The 7,032-nt window shown below is 42.4% G+C and overlaps 1 non-coding gene across 1 annotated transcript; it reads left to right on the top strand.

The window, feature by feature from the left end:
* Positions 1 to 522: 522 nt before the first annotated feature.
* On the top strand, positions 523 to 617 carry trnar-ucu (transfer RNA arginine (anticodon UCU)). The gene is made up of 2 exons: positions 523 to 559; positions 582 to 617. It is a non-coding gene; the product is annotated as a tRNA-Arg (tRNA).
* Positions 618 to 7,032: the final 6,415 nt, after the last annotated feature.

Raw genomic sequence — 7,032 nt, 5'->3', positions numbered from 1 at the left:
CGTAGGTGACGAGCTAGGTGACGACTACCCAATGTAGGTGACAACCTAGGTGACGACCACAGGAGATAGGTGATGAAGACAGGACGACTACGGGACGTAGGTAACGACAACAAGACGTAGGTGACGACTATGGGACGTAGGCGACAGGACGTAGACGTGGCGTCAGGAAGTAGACGGTGACGACAGGAAGTAGACGTGATGTCAGGAAGTAAACGTGACGACAGGAAGTAGACGGTGACGACAGGAAGTAGACGTGACGACAGGAAGTAGACGGTGACGACAGGAAGTAGACGTGACATCAGGAAGTAGACGTGACGACAGGAAGTAGACGTGACGACAGGAAGTAGACGTGACGTCAGGAAGTAGACGTGACGACAGGAAGTAGACGTGACGTCAGGAAGTAGACGGTGACGACAGGAAGTAGACCTCGGTGATGAAGGACAGAGGTATGTAATGTTCAATGCCTCAAATACTTTGAGCTGGCATGAAGGAATGACGGATGGGTAACAAGGATCTTCAGTTGGCTCTGTGGCGCAATGGATAGCGCGTTGGACTTCTAGTAGAGGAACACAGCAGAAGTGATTCAAAGGTTGTGGGTTCGAGTCCCACCAGAGTCGTACTTTATTATCGATAGGAACGTACGTGTATGTCGTTGTGCCATATAGTCACACTGATATCATTAATAGTGCAGCATTTAAGAGTTACACTATGACTTTGTGACTTTGTTGTTTGTCAGCATTTTCCCCACAAAGCTGGAAGTCATTTCAACCACATTTAGTTCAGTGTGTTGAGGCTCAACTTTCCCTCTGAGCTGTGACTTCCTGTCCCCAAACCAGAGAGAGGCCGAGCAGAATGGACTGCTATGACACACACACACACACACACACACACACACTCACACACACACACTCACACACACACACACTCACACACACACGCACACACAGAGGCTGAGTAATGATGTGTAATTACACACAGCCACCATGCTGTTTAGTTGCGCGACTGTTATATTGGCTTCCATAGTTAGCATTCACACACACACACACACACACACACACACACCCACAATCTGTGCACACTGCACTGATTGTTGCATTCATGCAGACTCGGCATAGGTACACACACACACACACACACACACACACACATCAATACACTCTCAACAGGAAGTTGTATGGTTTGTGGCGATAAAGTGTAGCGCTGAACAATGTTTCTACCGTGACACACACACACACACACTCTCACACACACACACACACACACACACACACACACACACAATAAAATGCCACTGCCGATCTGTTGATTATAACCATAGAAAATAACGAAGCAGAAAATGCAGAGAACGCCCAAGATAAGAAACACAGAGAGATGAACGATAGAATAGAGACCGAGAGGAGGAGGAGGAAGAGGAGGAGGAGGAGGAGGAAGAGGAGAAGGAGAAAGAGGAAGAGGAGGAAGAGGAGGAGGAGGAGAGAGGAAAGAGGAAGAGGAGAGAAGGAGGAGTGCTCCAGGAGTGAGGAGAAGGAGAAAAGAGTGAGGAAGGTTCAAACGTCTGTGTTCTCGTCTGTGATTGGCTGGTTTCTGAAGCCTCTCTGTTGTTGTTGTTGTTGTCACTGATCATTTATTACCACAGACGTTCACATTATTATTATATCATTATTATTATTATCATCATTTTAAAACATTGTTAAAGAACATGTTGAACGTTTTTCACATTTCAGACAGAAGACATGTTTTTTGTCTTGAGCTGATGTTTCACGTGAGATTAGATTTGAAATATAGAATTATTACACGTGTTATAACATTTTAGTCTGGAGGAATGACTGTAAACACGGCATGTGTGTGTGTGTGTGTGTGTGTGTGTGTGTGTGTGTGTGTGTGTGTGAGTGTGTGTGTTCAGACTGCAGCTCAGATCACAGTGACATGTTGACAGAGACAGAGACAGGAAGTGAGTTCTGTCACATCGTTGTTTGCGTTACAAAAGGACTGATGTGACGGCCCCGCCCACGTGGCCGTTGACCCCTTCACAGCCCTGTGCCAAACACACACACACACACACACACACACACACACACACACACTCTCACACACACTCACACACACGCACTCACGCACTCACACACACACACACACACACTCACTCACTCACACACACACACACACACACACACACACACACATACACACACACACTCACACACACACACACACACACACACACACACACACACTCACACACACACACAAACACACTCACACACATGTTGGTTTTAGGTTGATTCGGTTCAGTTAATCTGAATTTAACAAAACATGAAGGAGTTCTTATTACACATCTGTGTTTATTATCTATTCTATTTAGTATTAAGTTACTGTGGACGCATTCGGCTGAAGGTCTCCAGTTAACACGGTCACCGGTTAACACGGTCTCCGGTTAACACGGTCTCCAGTTAACAGTTAACACGGCCTCCAGTTAACACGGTCACCGGTTAACACGGCCTCCAGTTAACACGGTCACCGGTTAACACGGTCTCCAGTTAACACGGTCTCCGGTTACCGGTTAACATGGCCTCCGGTTAACACGGTCACCGGTTAACACGGTCTCCGGTTAACACGGTCTCCGGTTACCGGTTAACACGGTCTCCGGTTAACACGGTCTCCGGTTAACACGGTTTCCAGTTATACTGAAGCACCTCTGCACCCTCAGTGTTTGTGATCGTGGATTAATAATCCAACGGAGGAATCCTGCTTCTAGTGAAGAGTTAATGACTCACTAATGATCTGAACATCTTAATGTTCTGGTGGTGTAGATGGTGGTGGACTCTGGTTTTCTGCTTCATGTATTTTGGTCAATAAGAGAATTTAAACCAACTGGAACTGAACCGTTGAAATAACACCGGCCTGGTGTCTGACCTTTAAACAATGTCCTCTGCTGCCCCCCCCCATAAACAAGACTAACTGACCTCAGTCTTCTCAGCAGCTTCACGTGTTGCAGTTTGTTGTAAAAACAGGCTGTGATTTGTGTTTTTCTGAGAAGCTGTTGAACATATAATGACAGCGAGGAGCTGCTCTCTTATTACTGTAATCACACACACACACACACACACACACACACACCACACACACACACACACACACTCACACACACACACACACACTCACACACACACACACACTCATACACACACTCACACACACACACACTCACACACACACACGCACTCACACACACACACACTCACACACACACACACTCATACACACACTCACACACGCTGGAATCCACAGTCCTGCAGCATGTATTTAAGGGGAATTCCACCTAAAAACTTGCATTCACAGCTGAAAGGTAAAATGTTTTTTAAAGAAAACTAAAATAATCCACGTGAGCTCCGTCGGTTCCTCCAGTTAGAACTTTTAATTGTTTTTACTTTCAGTGTTCTATATGAAGATTAAAGAACAAAATCCAAGTGTAGAGATGTTAATATAAATACATCTTAAATGCTCTGAACTTGAATAATTAAAGTTTAGACTTCTTCACAATGCTCTCAAAGTACATAAATACGAATCACATTTAAACTAAACAAAGCTCATCCTCAGGAGTGATGTTCATATATTCTGTGAAGACTAACCGATGACCCGTTTGATACGTTTAAATCTACCGACATACCTTCAGGTGATCCCGTTCTCTCAGCTCCAGAGGCCCCTCCCTCTGTGTGGAGTGTGTTTTTAGGGTGGATGTCAGCCCCACTCACTGTTACGTAAGAGAGTTCCTCCTCATGTGGAGTTAAAGGGTTCATGTTCCTGTCAGATTTACAACACTGGAACATGAAGATGAGCGGGCGGCGTCGTGCTTGAAGACCCTCGTGTCCACGTGTTGGAGGTGGAACAGTGGAGCTCCATCCAGGATCAGAGACATGATGACGGGGTTCCTCAGGGAACGAGCGCGAGTCCCCTACAGTTCAGTTTGATTAGTTCTGAGTCTGGTCAAACTAATTCTCAGCCAATCTGAACAGGATCTCAGGGTACCTGGTGGGGGGTCCATGCTGTTCCAGGTTCAGGTGAGACATGAAGTATAGTCCAGGAAGTCCAGTTTGAGTAACAGAGAGTAAGAGTTGGAAGATTTATCACGTCCGTCCGTCCACTTTTATTGTGAACGTGAAATCTGAGGAACACTTTGAGGGAATTTATTCAAATTTGTAACAAACGTTCACTTCGGACTCATTCATTTTGGTAGTCAGAAGTCAAAGGTCAAGCTTACTTTGACCTCAGAAAACACATCTTCAGACATATATCAATAATTCACGCTAATAATGACAATTTCACACAAACGTCCAAGAGCTTAAATGATAACGTGATGACATGTTGGACAGACTGGTCGGCGATAAATCAGCTCAAAAACCAGAAAGTTTACCAATTCTCTCAGTTTGTAACATTCCATTACTTTACTTTATCCACTTACAACTCTAAGCTTGATTCAGCTTGATTTCAGGGTGAATCTAAACGTCTGAAAAGTGAAAAACGTTAAAGCTGCATTCTCTCTAGTGTCCACCAGGGGGCGACTCCTCTGGTTGTATAGAAGTCTAGTCTAAAATGACTCTACTTCTCTCTTGATTTATTCCCTCAGTAAACATTGTAAACATGAGTTTATGGCCTCAATCTCTAGTTTACAGTCTTCTTCAATACAGCATGATGTTCATTTAGTACATTATGCTCCATTTAGAGTCAATTTAATGAATATAATGAAGTAGAACATAATGAAGTAGAATATAATGAAGTAGAACATAATGAAGTAGAACATAATGACGTAGAACATAATGAAGTAGAACATGATGACGTAGAACATAATGAAGTAGAATATAATGAAGTAGAACATAATGAAGTAGAACATAATGACGTAGAACATAATAAAGTAGAACATAATGACGTAGAACATAATGACGTAGAACATAATGAAGTAGAATATAATGAAGTAGAACATAATGAAGTAGAACAATATGAAGTAGAATATAATGAAGTAGAACATAATGACGTAGAACATAATGATGTAGAACATAATGAAGTAGAACATAATGAAGTAGAATATAATGAAGTAGAACATAATGACGTAGAACATAATGACGTAGAACATAATGAAGTATAACATAATGAAGTAGAACATAATGACGTAGAACATAATGAAGTAGAACATAATGACGTAGAACATAATGAAGTAGTAGAACATAATGACGTAGAACATAATGAAGTAGTAGAACATAATGAAGTAGAATATAATGAAGTAGAACATAATGACGTAGAACATAATGACATAGAACATAATGAAGTATAACATAATGAAGTAGAACATAATGACGTAGAACATAATGAAGTAGAACATAATGACGTAGAACATAATGAAGTAGAAGAACATAATGACGTAGAACATAATGAAGTAGGAGAACATAATGAAGTAGAATATAATGAAGTAGAACATAATGACGTAGAATATAATGACGTAGAACATAATGAAGTAGAACATAATGAAGTAGAATATTCTTTATTATTATTTAGTGTACTTTACTTCAGACTGGATTTGATCACACTGTTCAGTTGCAACAATCATGAGGTGAACAGTAGAAATACGGTGTTGACATAATTTGATTGGCCAATGTGTGTGTGTGTGTGTGTGTGTGTGTGAGAGAGAGAGAGAAATAGAAAGAGAGGGATGGAACAAAGTGCACCAAACCACATCCTGTATTTGAAGTCATCTGCACAGCTTTCAGCTTTGCTTCACACTCAAACAGACACACACACACACACACACACACACACACACACACACACACACACACACACACACACACATACACACACTTATACAGATTTGTACCATCAATGCCGGCCTCTAACCCCTGAACCCAAACCTGAACCTGAACCTGAACCCAAACCTGAACCTGGTTCTTACTGTTACCTTTAAAGGTAATAAACCGTTCTCACTCAAACACGTTGTGAAAGTCACACTGGTCCTCAGAAAGATAGAAGTTCAACAACAGGAAGTCAAACATGTTTTGTTTCAGTCTGAGTGTGACTGACACACACACACACACACACACACACACACACACACACACACACACACACACACACAATCACACAACCTGCAAACTGTAAGTATGTCTATAGTCACTCTGTAGAAACTGATCATTCAGTTTAATTAGTTTCAGGTTGTGTGTTTGTGTGTGTGTGTGTGTGTGTGTGTGTGTGTGTGTGTGTGTGTGTGTGTGTGTGTGTGTGTGTGTGTGTGATAGCATGGGGAGAGGAGGAGGAGAGGAGAGGAGGAGGAGGAGGATGAAGTCATGGTAGTCTTTGTGTTGAAGCAGAGCTGATAAGAGACGATGATGTCAGACATGGTTACCTGAACGTCTCATGAGTGAATGAATGAATGTGTGAATGAATGAATGTGTCACATCATCTTCACACTCAACGCTCCGCTTCTGACGTCACTCTGAAGAAGGAGAAGAAGGAGAAGCTCAGAGGACTCTCACAGAACCTCCTTCCATCAGTCTGGAGCCTCCTGGTTCTGTAGTTCCTTATCTGTGACGTTTTACTGTACTACATCTCAGAGGTACATGTTGTACTTTAACGTCATTTGTACATGTTTACCTCTGTGATTTTTTGAATGCAGGATTTGTACTTGTCGTGGAGTATTTTAACAGTTGTGTACTCGTACTTTTACTGCAGTAAGGAAGGATGTGAATACTTCTTCCACCGCTGGTTAAAGTGGTTTAATCTGTGTTGGTGGTTCTCCAGATGAAACATCACGTCTTCATGTGGAACAAAGAACAACTCGTCTTTAAACCGTCTTTACAGCGCTGCAGCTGTCGAAGTGATTCCTGTGAGAACTCGTTCTCTTCATGAAGGAGAAGGAAAGGAGAAGGAAAGGAGGAAGGAGAAAGGAGCCTCGTGTAGGAAAACCTTCTCCTTTAACACTCTGTGTTCAGAAATTCCTCCTGCCAGGATGTCTGGAAGTCAAACGCTGATGAACTTTAAATGCTT

The sequence above is a fragment of the Cebidichthys violaceus genome, unplaced genomic scaffold (genome assembly GCF_023349555.1).
Source record: "Cebidichthys violaceus isolate CVI_PGR_0920_01 unplaced genomic scaffold, fCebVio1.0.p SCAF_1, whole genome shotgun sequence".
Classification (NCBI taxonomy): Eukaryota; Metazoa; Chordata; class Actinopteri; order Perciformes; family Stichaeidae; genus Cebidichthys; species Cebidichthys violaceus.
The sequence above is the reverse complement of the archived record's forward strand: the minus strand, read 5'-3'. Positions and strand labels throughout refer to the sequence as shown.